Source organism: Cetorhinus maximus, chromosome 16 (assembly GCF_964194155.1).
Source record: "Cetorhinus maximus chromosome 16, sCetMax3.hap1.1, whole genome shotgun sequence".
NCBI lineage: Eukaryota > Metazoa > Chordata > Chondrichthyes > Lamniformes > Cetorhinidae > Cetorhinus > Cetorhinus maximus.
The window spans coordinates 10191588-10208009 of NC_135894.1; the positions used below are offsets into that span (position 1 = coordinate 10191588).

Genomic DNA, 16422 nt, shown 5'->3' on the forward strand with positions numbered 1-16422 from the left:
GTGGAACAGGAAGATTTCTCCAGTTGCCGTGTGGAACAGGAAGATTTCTCCAGTTGCTGTGTGGAACAGGAAGATTTCCCCTGTTGCCATGTGGAACAGGAAGATTTCTCCAGTTGCTGTGTGGAACAGGAAGATTTCCCCAGTTGCCGTGTGGAACAGGAAGATTTCCCCAGTTGCTATTTGGAACAGGAAGATTTCCCCAGTTGCTATTTGGAACAGGAAGATTTCTCCAGTTGCCGTGTGGAACAGGAAGATTTCCCCAGTTGCTATTTGGAACAGGAAGATTTCCCCAGTTGCTATTTGGAACAGGAAGATTTCCCCAGTTGCTATTTGGAACAGGAAGATTTCCCCAGTTGCTGTGTGGAACAGGAGGATTGCCCCTGTTCCTATGTGGAAGAGGAAGGTTTCCCCTGTTGCTATGTGGAAGAGGAAGATTTTCCCTAGGTTGCTATGTTTAACAGCATTTCTTATGAGCTCATTTATGATTTCACTAAAGCCACCACCCAGAGGAATTCCTGAAGCATTTGATTACAATACCATCATGAAAAAATCATTTCCACTCCTCTCTTAAAGAAGCAGCAGGCACATTGTTCTGGATTGTTCCACGCTCTCCTCATGGGATTTTCTATTGTTTTTTATGTTCAATTAGCAAGCTTCTGTTTCTGTTTTCTCTATTCTAATGAATTCAGACCTGTTATAACTAGCTTCAAGTTTGTTCTCTGATTGCAAGAAAGATTAAAGTAATCAGACTTGTCTCAAGGGACTCAGTCATCTCTTCTTATAACTGCTCTTGGTGAAGGTAAAGGGATTGCATTGCTCACTTTCTGAACTGGGTAGTTAGTTAAAGCAATAATTCCTGCTGTCAACCGAGGAAAGGGAAATGTTATTCTCCCCAGAGAGACAGTTAAAATAGGTGTTCACCTAATAAGAAGAAGAAATGTTAATATTACTACCACAGCTGGAAGCTATTAAAGATTTTATCATGGAATTGGGAGGGAAACGTTCCCCCAAGGGAGTTTTCAAGGAGCACTGTTGAGAAGATTGCTTCACTTTCAAACTGGAATTCCTCTACATGATGTGTAGCTGTTTTTCGTCTATTTGTATTATAATTGTAAGCGTGCACTTCTGTTTCAAATTTACAATGAGCATGTTTCAGGAATTTTAACACCATCAACAGTTATTGATTCCCAAATTACATTAAAGAAAAACCCCTGACATCTAACTCTTGGGTTAAATACGAGCCAAGAAGTAGAGGTTTGCAATAGGTGGGTATAAGCAGCCTGATAGGATTTTGAATGGATTTAATTAAGGAAGGCAGTCAGCACCTAACACTCAATGCACCAACTGATTTGTGGGCTTTCTGCAGCATTAAACCTGAGGGATTGTTTTCAGTTCAACTCATCATGACCCAAAGCAATGCTGACAGCGTGAACAGGGTAAAAGGTGGAAGCGGACGTACAAGCCTAATATAATGAGGGTGGTAGCATGATGGTTTCTAGACTAGTAAGCCAGGCGCCTGGACTATGATCCGACTATGTGCATTCAAATCCCACCACGGCAGCTAGAGAATAAATTCAATGAATTAATAACTCTGAAATAAAATACAAGTCTCAGTAATTGTGACTGTGAAACTACTGGATTGTCATTAAAATTGGCTCACTGATGACCTTCAGGGCAGGACCTTTCCCACCCCCCACCCCTGACCTGGCTTCCATGTGACCCCAAACTCTCAGCAATGTGGGTGACTCTTGACTATCCTGAAAGATAATCAGTTGTATTAAACTGCTACAGGAAAGTCAAATAAGAATAAAATTGAATAGAAGGCATCGACCTAGGCACTGGAAATGAAAACAGCACACCCTGCCCAGTCGGCCTTGCAAAGCCTTCCATCCTAACAGCTGGGAACTTCGGCCAAATTTGGGAGACAAGTAACAGTCTGATATAGTCATAGTCACCGAATCATTGCAATACCATTCCTGGACATGTCCTGTCCCATTGTCATGACAGATCGAGGCGTGGTGGTACAGTAGAATATAGTTGGGAGGGAGTGGCACTGGGAGTCCTCAACATTGTTTCAGGCATCAGGCCAAACATGAGCAAGGAAGTTTTCTACTGATTGCCGCCTACCACACTCACTCAGCTAATAAGTCAGTACTCCTCCATGTTGAATACCATTTGGAAGAAGTACTGAGGGTAGCAAGGGCACAGAATGTACTCTGGGCAGGGGCTTCAATGTCCATCGGCAAGAGTGGTGCAGTAAAACCACTAATGACTGAGATGCTCAGGTCCTGAATGACATACCTGGCAGGTTCCTGTGGCCAGTGGTGAGGGAACCAACAAGAGGGAAAAGACCTCATTCTCACCAGTCTACATGTCATAGCGGCATCTGTCCATGACAGTATTGGGAGGAGTGATCACTATGCAATCCTTGTGGAACCAAAATCCCATTTTTGCACTGAGGATAGTTTCCATCATATTGGGTAGCACTATCATTATGTGACTGGAATAGATTTAGAACAGATCAAGCAGCTCAAAACTGGGCATCCATGAGGCACTGTGGGCCATCAGCTGCAGCAGAATCGTATTCCACCACAATCTGTAACCTCATGGTCCAATATATCCCTCGCTCTGCCATTATCATCAAGCCAGAAGGAACAGCATGTCAGGAGCAGCACCAGACATACCTATAAATTGAGTGCCAATCTGATGTAAACAGCCTCATGCTATAGGCAGAGTTAAATAGTCCTATAACCAACGGATGAGATTAAAACTCTGCCATTTCCCGCCGTGAATAATGGTAGATAACTAAACAACTAACTTGAAGAGGTGGGTCCACAGAGATCCCCCTCCTCAATGATGGAGCCCAGAATGTCAGTGCAAAAGACAAGGCTGAAGCATTTGCAACACCCTTCATCTAGAAGCATTAAGTGAATGTTTCATCTTGGCCTCCCCCTGAGGCCCCCAGCATTATTGATACTAGGCTTCAGACAATTCAATTAATTCCACGTGATATGAAAAAGCGGCTGAAGGTACTAGATATTGCAAAAGCAGTGGGCCCTGATATCATCCCAATGTAGTACTGAAGACTTGCACTCCAGAGCTTGCTGCATCCCTAGCCAAGCTGCTCCAGTACAGCTAAAGCACAGACATCTACTGACAATATGGAATATTGCCCAGGTATGTCCTGCCACCAAAAGCAAGACAAATGCAATCCAGCCAATTAGCACCCTGTCTGCCCACTCTCAATCACCAACAAAGTAATGGAAGGGGTCATCGACGGTGCTATCAAGCAGCACTCACTCAGCAACAATCAGCTCACTGATGCTCAGTTTGGGTTCTGCCTGGACCACTCAATTCCTGACCGCATTACAGCATCCGTGCAAACATTCCCAAATGTTTTTCATGGGATGTGGGCTAGGCCAACATTTGTTGCCCATCCCTAATTGCCCTTGAGAAAGTGGTGAGCCGCCTTCTTGAACCTCTGCAGTCCACCTGGTGCAATACACCCACAGTGCTGTTCGGAAGGGAATTCCAGGATTTTAATCCAGCAACAATGAAGGAACAGTGATATAATTCCAGGTCAGGATGGTGTGTGACGTGGAGGGAAATTTGCAGATGGTGGTGTTCCCATGGCTGTGATTTTCCAGTCCTGCCAGCGGTGGGCATCATCGCGGGTGGGACAGGAAAATTTTGGAGAGCGTCCAACAGTCAATTGACTTTTGGCCGCTTTCCAATTTTTCCCATCCTGCAATGCGATGATCTCTACCACTGGCAAGACTGGAAAATCCTGCCCCATGTGTCTGCTGTCCTTGTCCTTCTAGGTGGTAGAAGTAATGGGTTTGGAAAAATATTGTCGAAGGAGAGTTGCTACAGTGCATCTTGTAGCTGGTACACACTGCTGCTACTGTGCGTTGGTGGTGGAGGGATTGACTGTCCAAGTTGGTGGAAGGAATACCAATAAAGCGGATTGTTTGTCCTGGATGGTGTCAAGCTTCTTGTGTGTTGTTGGAGCTGCACTCATCCAGGCAAGTGGAGAATATTCCATCACACTCCTGACTTGTGCCTTGTAGATGGTGGACAAGCTTTGGGGAGTCAGGAGATGAGTTACTCACTGCAGTATTCCCAGCCCCTGACCTGCTCTTGTAGCCACAGTATTTATATGGCTATTCAAGTTCAGTTTCTGGTCAATGGTAATCCCCAGGATGTTAATAGTGGGGGGATTCAGTGATGGTAATGCCATTGAATATCAAGGGGAGATGGTTAGATTCTCATTTGTCGGAGATGGTTGTTGCCTGGCACTTGTATGGCGTGATTGTTACTTGCCACTTGTCAGCCCAAGCCTGGATATTGTCCAGGTATTGCTGCATGTGGACACAGACTGCTTCAGTGTCTGAAGAGTCACGAATGTGCTGAACATTGTACAATCATAAGCGAACGTCCCCACTTTTGACTTTATGATGGAAGCAAGTTCATTGATGCAACAGCTAAAGATGGTTGGGCCTAGGACACTACCCTGAGGAACTCCTGCAGCAATGTCCTGGGACTGAGATGGTTAACCTCCAACTTTCTTTGTGCTAGGTGTGACTCCAACCAATGGACCATTTTCGCCTTATTCCCATTGACTTCAATTTTGCTAGGGCTCCTTGATCACACTTGGTCAAATGCTGCCTTGATATCAACAGTAACTTTCATCTCCCCTCTTGAGTTCAGCACTTCTTTCCATGTGTGGACCAAGGCTGTAATGCGGTCAGGAGCCAAGTGGCCCTGACGGAACCCAAGCCAAGCATCATTGAGCAGGTTACTACTGTGTAAGTGCCATTTGGTAGCACTGTCAATGACAGCTTCCATCACTTTGCTGATGATTGAGAGGAGGCTGATGGAGCAGTAATTGGCTGGATTAAAATTGTCTTGCTTTTTATGGACACGACACACCTGGGGAATTTTTCACATTGTTGGGTAGATGCCAGTGTTGTAGCTGTAATGGAACAGCTTGGCCAGGGGCATAGCTAGTTCTGGAGCACAGGTCTTCAGTACTATTGTCAGGGTATTGTGAAAAAGAACAAATTGTCTTTGAATAATTCCAAATGTATGTTCTTGAAGTCAAGTTTGTATATGAAGAGCTGGGGGAAGAATTCCTGCATCTGTATAAAACAATTCTTCACGCCATTTCTCCAAGGGATTCTGTTCAATCTTCAGCTGCAGTTATGGTAGATGATTCGGAGAAACCCCATGGAAATGCCAGATGTTCAACTGTATTATGGGCTGTTAAAACCTCCCATTGTAAGCATTGGCCCATTTGTATGTCAGCTGATATTGTTAGTAGTTCTCGACAGTTGGTTAATAATCATCTACAGAAATACATAGGCTCACATTAGAAATGTAGCCTAGAAACAGCCTATTTAGCCCAGTCAGTCCAACAGTAACAACAACTTATACTTATATAGCACCTTTAACATAATAAAATGTCCCAAGGTGCTTCAAAGGAGTGTAATTAAGAAAAATATGACACAAAGTCATATAAGGAGATATTAGGGGAGATGACGGAAAGCTTTGTCACAGTGGTAGGCTTTAAGAAGTGCCTTAAAGGAGGAATGCGAGACAGATAGTAGGAGAAAGGTATATCCCTACACTTCTCCTACTATGGAATTCCAGAGCCTAGGGCCTAGGCAACTGAAGGCACGACCACTAACGAAGTAATTAAAATCGGGAATCATAAATCATAGAATAGTTATAACACAGAAGGAAGCCATTTGGTCCATCTTGTCTCTGCCAGTTCACTGTAAATACAACTCAGCTAGTCCCACACTGCTGCCTTCTCCACAAAATCCTGCAAACCTTTTTTCTTCAGATAATTACCCAATTCCCTTTCGAAAGCCACAATTCAGTTACATCCACATTCGGAGTTGTTGCATTCCACATCATAACCATTCACTGTGTAAAGACATTTTTCCTCATATTGTCTTTGGTTCTGTGGTCAATCATCTTAAATCAGTGTCCACTGGTTCTCAACCCTTCTGCTAACAGGAAAAGTTTCCCCCATTTACTCTGTCCAGATTCCTCATGATTTTGAACATTTGCAACAAATCTCCTCTCAACCTTCTCATCTGTCCGGTCTATCCTTATAACTGAAATCTCTACTAGGAGAAACTATTTTAGCAAACCTTTTCTGCACCCTCCCCAATGCAATGGACACAAAAATCCAGTTTCTGCCTTAATTAGTATTTTAGAATGATTCACCACAACTTCTTTGCTTTTGTACTCTATATCCCTATTTATAAAGCCCAGGATCCCAAATGCCACTTTCTCAACCTGCTCTGTGGCCTTCAACTATTTGTGTTTATATACCCCAAGGTCCGTCCTGCAGCCCATTTAGAATTGTATCCTTCATTTTATAGTGGCTTTCCTTGTTCTTCCTACCAAAATGTATCACCTTTCCCTGCAGCCATGTGTCCACCCATTCCTATAACCAGACTATATTCTCTTAGGGAAGAATTATCCCACTCACCGAAGCATAAAATGACACAGAATGATGTCGGGCAGAACTCCTGACGTTATCCCGCGTCATTTCCATTTTCAGGTTGGCGGAGATGCAGCCGAATCAGCTGTGTGTCCGCCGACCTGTCAACGGCCTATTGAGGCCATTCAAAAAGCAATTAAACAAATTAGTGGACCTGCCTGTCCAACCTTAAGGCTGGTGGGCAGGTCGGGAGCACTGGCAGCCACCTGAAAAAACACGAAACCTCATCCACATGCGTGTAGGGGGTGGTGTGTGTGTGTCAGCTTCACCTCTGACTTCTGAGCAGTTCGAGTCACTCCCACTCCCTGGGTTCTAGACCTTGGACTTATTTGGGGGTTGTGACAAAGTGCAGCAGACAACTGGTTTTGGCACAAGAAAAGCTGAGTTTATTGACGTCACAAATGAACTTATAACATTAGGATTACACTGAGATTATACAGACTTACAAAGTACACTTAGTTAAGAATGGGGAACACACGGCATAACGAGGGAAAATCACGCGACTAATCCCCTTACCCTTGTCCCACCCCCAAAACCTAACTAAATTGAACTAGGAGAGGTCAGGGATCATGCTCACCAGCCAGGGTTCCTTGACAGTTCGAAATCCAGCCAGGTAAGCTAGCTGCAGTTTTGGGGTACGCTCTTTGTGTCCTCTGGGGCCTGCCGTCCCCACGTGGTCCTGGTCTGTGGAATCTGCGAAGGTTCTTCAGTTGGGTGGAGGGCGCGGTTGTGGGTGGTCAATCTTAGTGGAGGGCTGTGGTTGCGGCCTTGTTGTCTTCGGTTGAGCCTGCCACCCCGTGCCCCTCGCTGGGATGTTGCCTGTGGGCCTGCAAACCTCCAGATCTTCTGGCTTAAACTCTGTTTCAACCGCTCCCAACTGCTCACTGCCCTGTGTCAGCTTTCAAAACTGCTCACCCTTCTGCTAGCTGGTTTCTCCCCTCCCCCTCTTGTAACTGACTGGCCAGTTATACTGTCTTTCAAATTTCTTATCTCAATCCAAATCAAGGTTAGTTCTTTGTTTGATTTTGGTGGGCTGCCCCAGGTGATTGATGTCTCGTTGTTTTTAATGGGCTCGCATGATGTTTATCATTGTCTTCCTTCCTAGTAACTAGTTTTGAACTGAAAGCCATTGTATGTGTGGAGTATAATTCGCATAATTGAATTGATTGTGCCTTCCTGCCTTAGTAGTTAGTAGCGATTATTTATGCAAGATTTTGATGGGCTTCAGTTTCATGTGAGGTGAAGTCTTTCTCTAGGTTGATTGTATTAAAGGGAATAATACGTATTCTGTCTCCTCTCGTTGTCTGGTTTCAGGCAAAACAATCCACACTGTATTCAACACGCCCGGGCATGTCCAGTCCCAGGCCTTCATGGGCCCAGCCTCCTGTCTGCAGGGTTTTATACTTAACTCAGCAGTTTAAAAGTCCAAAAGTCATATCCTTGTTGATGATATGAAAAATGTGGGAATTTCGAGAACCCTTCAGGCGGGATGAGGTTTCATGACTGAATTTAAAAATTAAGATTCATTTTTACTTAAAGTTATGTCCCTGTCCCAACTCATGAGGGACATGGATGGTAAATGAAATTTTCAACAGAATAACTTTTACACTTTGGGAACTGATCTCCCTGAGGCAGCACTTAGTCTCAGGGAGATCGGAGCGCTCCTTCACGCACAAGGGAGCGCATAGCACTTTCATACGGATGTCACACTGGGCTGGCCTTAATTGGCCCGCCCATGGAAAATGGTGGCATTCCCACAATCGGGGGTGCTGATCGGAAGGCCGTCTGCCCACGCCCGCTCCTGCACCTCCCCCCAGACGGTGGGGGGAAAATGTTGCCCTTGAGGTCTATCATTATCCTCCTCACAATTTACAATACTTCCAAGGTTTGTGTCATTGCAGATTTTGAAATTGTGCCCTGCACACACCCAGGGCTAGGTCGTTAATATAAATCAGCAGTAGTTCCCTGAGGAACCATCCTCCAGTCCGAAAAGCAACTATTCGTCACTGCTCTCAATTTCCTGTCACTCAGATCACTTCACATCCCTGATACCACGGCCTCTTCTATTCCATAGGCTTACGCTTTTCTGACAAGTCTGTTATACGTGGCACTTTATCAAAGCTGTTTGAAAGACCGTGTACACTACATCAACCACATGACTCTCATCATCCCTCTCTGTTACCTCATCCAGAGACTCTATGGTAAAGAGGCCAGAATTAGGTGAGTGCAGATACCTTGGAGGTTTAGGTCCAGGTGAGCAATCAAAATGTGAGGTAATATGGACTGAAGGCTGAGTTACATAGGCTGGGATTTTACGGCCCCATCGCGGGTGGGACCCGCCGTGGGTGATGTGGCCCCCCCAGCCAGAAGTCCATTGACTTGCGGCGGGACCGGAAGATCCCGGTGGTGGGCAGGTGCAGAAAATTCCGCCCATAATCTATGCCAGCGCTTATGTTTCACTTGAGCCTCCTCCCAACATCCCTGATCTAATTCTATCAGCATAACCCTCTAATCCTTTTTCCCTTATATGCTTAGCTAACCTCCCCTTAAGTGCATCTATATTATTCACTTCAGCCACTCTCTGTGATGAAGAGTTCCACATTCTCACCATTCTCTCCGTAAAGAAGTTTCTTCTGAATTTGCTATTTAATTTCTCAGTAACTATGTTCCATTGATAGCCTTCAGTTTTGCTCTTCCATTGCAAGTGAAAAGTTCTCTCTAATTTTACTGTATCAAAACCTTTCATAATTTTAACAACCCCTATTAGGTGACCTCTTAGCCTTGCCAAACCATTCATCCTCTCCTGATGGGATCCCTCCCATCATACATTTCTGATATCATTCCTGTACATCTTTTTTTGCATCCTTTCCAGCGTCTCTATATATTTTTAATAATGTGGTGACCAGAATTGTCTGCAATATTCCAGGTCTGGTCTAACAGAGGTTCAATACCAGTTTAGCATAACCCCTTTACTTTTCAGTTCAAACTCTTTAGAAATAAACCTTGGTGTTTAGTTTGCCTTTTTTAACGGCCTTGTTAACCTGTGTCATTGCCATTAGTGGTTTGTGTATTTGTACTCTCTGAAGTCTTTGATCCTCTATCCCATTTAGATTCTTAATTTCTAAGTAATATGCAACCTCCTTGTTTTTCTGGGAAAAATGTAATAACTCACACTTATCTATGTTGAAATTCATTTCCCAACTATATGGTGTCTCTGCAAGTTTGGTAATATCTTGTAATTTGTTGCAGTACTCTTCAGAGACGACTAACCCCATTAGTTTGGTGTCATCTGCAAATTTAGAAATTGTGCTTTTGGTTCCAAATTTTAAATCATGAATATAAATTGCGAACAGCACTGGTCCCAGCACTGATTCTTGTGGAACACTGCTTCCCATCTTCAGCACTCTGAATTATTACCCTTTACCCCTACTCTCTGCCTGGCTTCAAAAGAGAAAACAGCCATTAATTCTGCTACTTGTCCCTTGACTTTTCATTCTCTGACCTTATATTGTAGTCTATGATGTAGCACCTTATCAAAGGTCTCTTGAAATTCTAGTTTTTATTGTGCAAGTAATATATTCCTGACAACAATGCAGAGAGGGATAACGAAGCTGAAGCTAAGTGCTATTTCTAACCGGAACAGCTTTTCTTTGTTTTAGAATATCTAATGAGTGATAAAGTAATGTAACTGCATTGTTAGTTAAGTTGCAAGATTCTTCATCAAGGCATTATTAAATTGGATCCAGCACTCCCTTACGAACAGAAGACAAAAAGTGGTGAGTGATGGGGAAATCATCCTTTCCTAGAGATGTCCTCTCCAGAGTGTCCCAGGGAACTGTGTTGGGACCTTTACTCTTCCTGACATACAGAAATGATCTTCCCAACAAGTTAAAAAAAAACAGGATGCTACTATTTGCGGATGACTGTGTGATTTATGCATTAGGGAAAACTCAACATCATATCAACTGATGGTCTTCTGGAATTGCAAAAAATGGCAGGACCAATGGGAGATCATTCAATGCCAAAAAAATGATATGTCATGTGCATTTCCAACTGAAGGGATCTACCAACAGATGGCTTTAAGTTCTGTAATTAGATTCTCCAACAGGTAGACACACATTCTGGGGGATCATCTTAAAAGCAATCTGCAGTGCGGATTCCACATTCAGCGAATAAAATCCAAAGCAAACATGGCTCTTGGATTGCTGAGGAGGAATATTTGGTATTGCAACAAAAATATCAGAGTTATAGCTTGCCAGACATTTGTTCATCCAATCCTGGGTAAAGTAAGTTGTGTGTAGGATCCTTATTTGGTTGGAGATAGATATAAGATTGAAGCAATTCAAAAACAGTTCTGCACAAATCAATATGGGAAATACACCAGGGTCACATCCTTGAACAAAGATTTGGAATGGGAAAGGAGGGAGAAAAATAGACTGACCGTGTTCTATAAAATATGGAATGGGCTGGTGGGAATTCACAGGAGCAAGCATCTGATGCTTTCTGGCAATGTCAAAACACAAGGTAGCCATCCACACAAACTACTAAGACCATTTGCTTCCAAGACAATGTACCAACAATTTTTCTCTCCAAGGGCAACCCCACAATGGAACAAGCTGCCAAAGGGAATAGTCACAGCCCCCATCACTTAAAATCTTCAAGACACATCTTTAGATTATTTCCATTTAAAAGTTGTTCATTATCAGGACCACCATTTCAGCAGGTTTAGCTCGCGCTACCCATATAAATGTTGGCAGAATACACATATTAGTCTGTGATGTCAACACAGCTAAGGCAGAAGCAGAGGCAGCATGCCTGACACCAAGTGTTTTCAAGTCCGTGTAGTGTTGGTTGAACATTAACTGGCCCAGGATCCAAAGTTAATTCAGAATTTCAGTTGAAACCCCTGTATTTTCACAAGAACTGGTGTTAGAAAAGGAGTTGTCAGAGTGATAAATGTAACGACATGCATCTGGCTACATCCCAGAAAAGACTATTTTAGGTTACACTCATTCTCAAGGACAATTATTCTTATTTTTAAAGACATGTCTGTTAAAAAGTTAAGCTTACATCAAACTTCTATTATCTGAAGATGGCTGAGGATCTGATACCCCAATTAACAGATGGATATTAGAATTCAGGCTCCTTACCCCTCCCTCATTAGGCCAACCCATATAGATACAACTGAATTGTTATGGATTAGACCCATTCATGTTCAGGAGCCAGAGCCACAAAGCACTGCAGAACTGATAGGTATTGACCTATATATCACAATTGGACTGTCGATGATCAAACCCATATATCACTATGACACTGTCAGGTGCCAGATTCAGACACTATTGTGAGACTGACAAGGATCATCTGATATACCAAATATTACTGCAAGACTGTCAATGATCAGACCTATATACCCATACTAAGCAATTAGGAATCAGGCTCCTATATCAATTATCAATGTTTTCCAGCATCGTTACATCTGCATAAGCTTGACAGAGAGTTGATCACCATCTGCCAGGGCTCACATCCAAAAGTTGATACATTACTGTCACAGATGCCTGCCTTCTTTACAATAATCAGAGACAGAAACTAAAATAGTTTTTAACATGTATTCTTGCTGAGTGTCTCCAGGCCGATCCAAAAACTGACCATGATAGAAAATTAATAGCCTAGCTCATACTGACTTCAGGTCACTTCTCAAATTAGATTAAGTCCAGCTGTACTGTAAAATTAACCTTAATATTTATAACTCATCAGCTTAATTTACTGTTTGAAGGAAATATACAAACACAAGGAGCTTAGAACTAATGTACTGGTTTTTACAGTCTGATATTATGAAATGTTGCTTTGAATAATCACTTTGTATCGGTTTGGCAAAAGTAGCCGAGGGATGACAAAATCTATGAATAAAGTGAGCTGCTCGAGCTTAGATCATGTTATACCCTATTGAATAATGCTGAGGTAGATTCACTTGCCATGGATTTTTTATTTTGTAATTTCCTGAGGTCAGAACAATCTCAAATTCAGTACAGATGCATTATTCCAATGGTTTAAACTCATGGTTACTCACTGGCTGTGTGTTCAATTACCGGAGATATTAGCTATCCCTTGGTCCAGAGTTCAAGTAGGATCCAGTATAATGGCAAAAATGCCAACCTCTCTTATATGTGATATGTCAGAAGTGAGATATTACAGTGGGAATAATTCCCCTTTCAGAAGCCAAGCATCTAGAAAGCTGTTTTAGATTAAGATAGATTTTAAGGTGGGTGGACAAATGGTACATTACCTACCATACTGATTAGACTAAATCAATAATCCTGCCAAGAAAGATTGACTATCATGCTATCCACCCACTTCAACTCTATAATTGGAGCATGCTGCTTTATCCGTGTCCTGCTGGCCTATTTGGTTTTGTGCTGGTCACAAGATGAAAACCTTCAACACAGACAGCGGATTGGGACAATGGAACAGGAGTAGGCTATTCAGCTCCTTGATCCTGCTGTACCATTCAGTTCGATCATTGCTGATGTGTATATTAAATCCATTTACCCAACTACTCGTTCCATAATCGTTAACGCCCTTGTGCAACAAAAATCTAGCAATTTCAAATAAAACCAATCTCAGTTTTGACATACATTCAACTGACCCAGCCTCAGCAGCTTTTTGGGGGAGAGAGTTCCAGATCTCCACCAAGCTTTCTGTGAAGAGCTGCTTTCTGACATCGTCCATGCCCTGAACCAGCTTAGCTTGAATTTTAAGATTATGTCACTTTGTTCTAGACCTCTCCGCCAGAGGAGTTTGTTTCTATCGACTCTAAATCATCTTAAACATCGCAATTAGATCACACCTCAGTTTTCTATACTCAAGGAAAAACAGGTCTAGTCAGTTCTGCCGAAGGGTCGTGAAGGCTCGAAACGTTAACTGATTTCTTCTCCACCGATGCTGCCAGACCTGCTGAGTTTTTCCAGGTAATTCTGTTTTTGTTCTAGTCTACACAGGCTGCCCTCGTTATTTAACTCTTCTAGCCTAAGTATAATTCAGGTGAATCTGCACTCCAGTTCCTGGAGCATTGGAATAGTAGAAGGCAGAGTGTGCTGTCCCACTGGCACTAGTAACTGTGGAGACCAATATCAGACATGAGGATCTGTTTGCCATATGCCACTCCACTGTGTTTATTCCATTCAGTGCTGCAACACAAGGATGTTCTATAATGAATTAAAGGAAGATACTTATTTAAAAAAACAAGCTTAAAATGAATGAATAAAGATCAACAGAGTGCTCTGTAGGGAAATATTTATCAATAGTGTTAGTTACCTATAAGGTTATCTCTCCCTGTATCAGCAGCTCAACAGAAATTGATATTCACTTACTTTTACAATCTACAATGATTTGTTAACTAAAGATTAGTTCAGCATCTGTTAATGAATGTCTCTGTTCTTAACTGTATAATAATTGGGTGTTGAAATGTATTCAAGTGGCGGGCATTAACTGCAGATTCGCCAGAGTTCATGCAGACTGAAACTGTGGTTGTTGGATTGGAGGTGCATGTTATAGAACGTGTGTCTCAGTAAATAAAGCTTGTAATATATAAAGACTGGGCTCCAGTTCTAGCTTTCTGGCTGTAACATCTGTTGTGACCGTACCAGTTCCACTAGTATCCACTTCTGCTATACAGACCCAGTACAGTATAGATTCATTTTAGCAGGACTGAGATGTCCTTTTCACCCAGAGCCACAGAAGCAAGAGGAATTGCCTGCAGGTGAGGCCTGAGAAATATGTGCTCTCCCGCTGTTTCCCTTTTGAAAACTGTCAATGCTGACTCCACGTCCTTGGGTTGTGACTCAACTACATTGCAACAACGAGGAAATAGTTTGCTTGGGTCTTGGGGAAAGTTAAATGGTGCAAATAATAAGTAATAATTTCAACTTGAGCTAACTGTTTACTGTAAAGTCTCTGGAACCAAATTTATTAGCTGAGTCCTGATCTGGTTAAAGTTTGTTGTGTAATCAAGATTTCAGTATAAAAGTTCACATTTCATAATTTACTTTTCTCTGCAATTTCACGTGACTGCAGTTCTATCTTTCATTTTCTCAGCTTTGATTTGAATCATTGTTCTCTTATTTCAACTAGTTGTTGGAATTTCAGAGTTTGCAGGGAAAGAAATTTGCAGCATTATATTTCTGCAATTCTGTGGGGATTTTATCAGCAGTTGATCATATCTCAAGGATTTCGGTATAGCTTATTTTCTTTCCACCAAATTACAGGCGAGCATAAAAATTACTTCTGATGTTTTTACAATGTTATGATCCACAGCTGAGGTTACCCCTGGACAAGCCTGATCCCAGAGTGGAATCCAGCTTGATAGATCCTAACTTTTATTTGTTTGTGTAGATATGTGGAGAGTGGCTACTGAACAGAGTCACAGGAGCCAGCTGATGAACTTTTTACAAAACAATAAAACATTTATTCAACAAGAAAAGATGAACTATATTACAATACTCCTTCACCCACAACTAAAACTTTACAGATATATACAGATTTGTAAGGATAACACAAGTTACAAAAGCTACCATATACTTTAATGTTCATAGTAAGTGCCAGCCCATGTAAACCTATGGCACCCTGTGGTCAGACACAACACGCTCTGACCACAAGTGACAGATGCCACCTCAACCAGATGCCATGAATCTCTCTCCTCAACTCTCTCCAGACGCTTGTCACACCATGTGCCAACCAGTCTCACTGAATTCCGTCATTCACATGAGGGTTTCCAATCTTCACCCTCCAAGACCTTGCCTTGGAATCTTCTCGCAAGCCAACATTTTCTCTCAGATACCTTCCATAAGGGTTCACCTCCAGGATTTTGAACTCTCCTTTCTGATGTTCCTCTTCCCTGGGTCACCACATGCATTCAAGTTGTCTTCCACGCACTCTCTCTCACCAGCTCAGCCTTAACAGTACACCACTGCTTCACATGCCATAGCAAGGAATTACAGACCTTCAGTTGTCTCTTTGAACCTTCTTGCCTCTTGTAAGCTGTTTTCACTTTAAACCTGCTTTCTGCAGCATTTGTCTCTTTAAATCTGAAGGTTGGAGCCTTTTTCTCTGCCCCTCACTCTTAACTTCACTTAACAGGACCTTTTCCCAGGTTCTTGTCCTTCCTTTGACTACAAGGTCTCCTTTGGACTTTCCCCTCTTCCACTCTTCTGGATTTTTGGGGTTTTTCTTTGCTTGGGACCTTTTTGCTCTTTTCGTAAACCTGCAGTTCCCTCTCCCAGTGCCCAGTCTCTCTGGGATCCTGGCTTCAATTGAACTTAAACCTGCTGTCTTTTTTAGTTCTGTGTATATGTCTGTGGGAGGAACCTGCCTATCTGGTCCCTCTGTTGCTAGGCAACAGCACTATTCTTTCTACTCTTATGTGTTTACTTTTACATTATAGGGGTCATGAACTTCTCATTAGAAATGCAAGCAGCCTTTTAAATTGAAACCAAAACTCCATCCTTAACACTCTCTTAACACACAGATACAAAAATACAAACCAAACTCAAACTTCCAAGCTAAAATTCATTCCTAACACCCACAAATACAAATATCACTTACTTAAACTATCTCTATTTCCTAACAATGTGTTCTTCTAAACTATCTGCAAGGCTAGCAATTGAGGAAACACTAAGACTTCCCATTAGGGATGTTTATAAGTTAAATCATCTAGATGGATATACCTATGGATAAAACCTTTCAAAATGTACTTTGCAATGCATATATTATGTGAAATCCCACACATACTATGTCAGAACATTAGTCCTCTTGGGATCACTATGCTTTGCCTGCTAAAGCATTCTTTCAGAAAACATGTCACTTAAATGGTTGCTCACGAGTACAGAACTTGAGCATTGCTGAGCAAAGAA

At 42.4% G+C, this 16422-nt stretch overlaps 1 protein-coding gene across 1 annotated transcript in view; it reads left to right on the plus strand.

Annotated features, from left to right (window-relative positions):
* The window catches only part of glra2 (glycine receptor, alpha 2), a 224434-nt gene that overhangs the window by 196521 nt on the left and 11491 nt on the right, over positions 1-16422 (plus strand). The gene's annotated exons all lie outside the window — the stretch shown is intronic.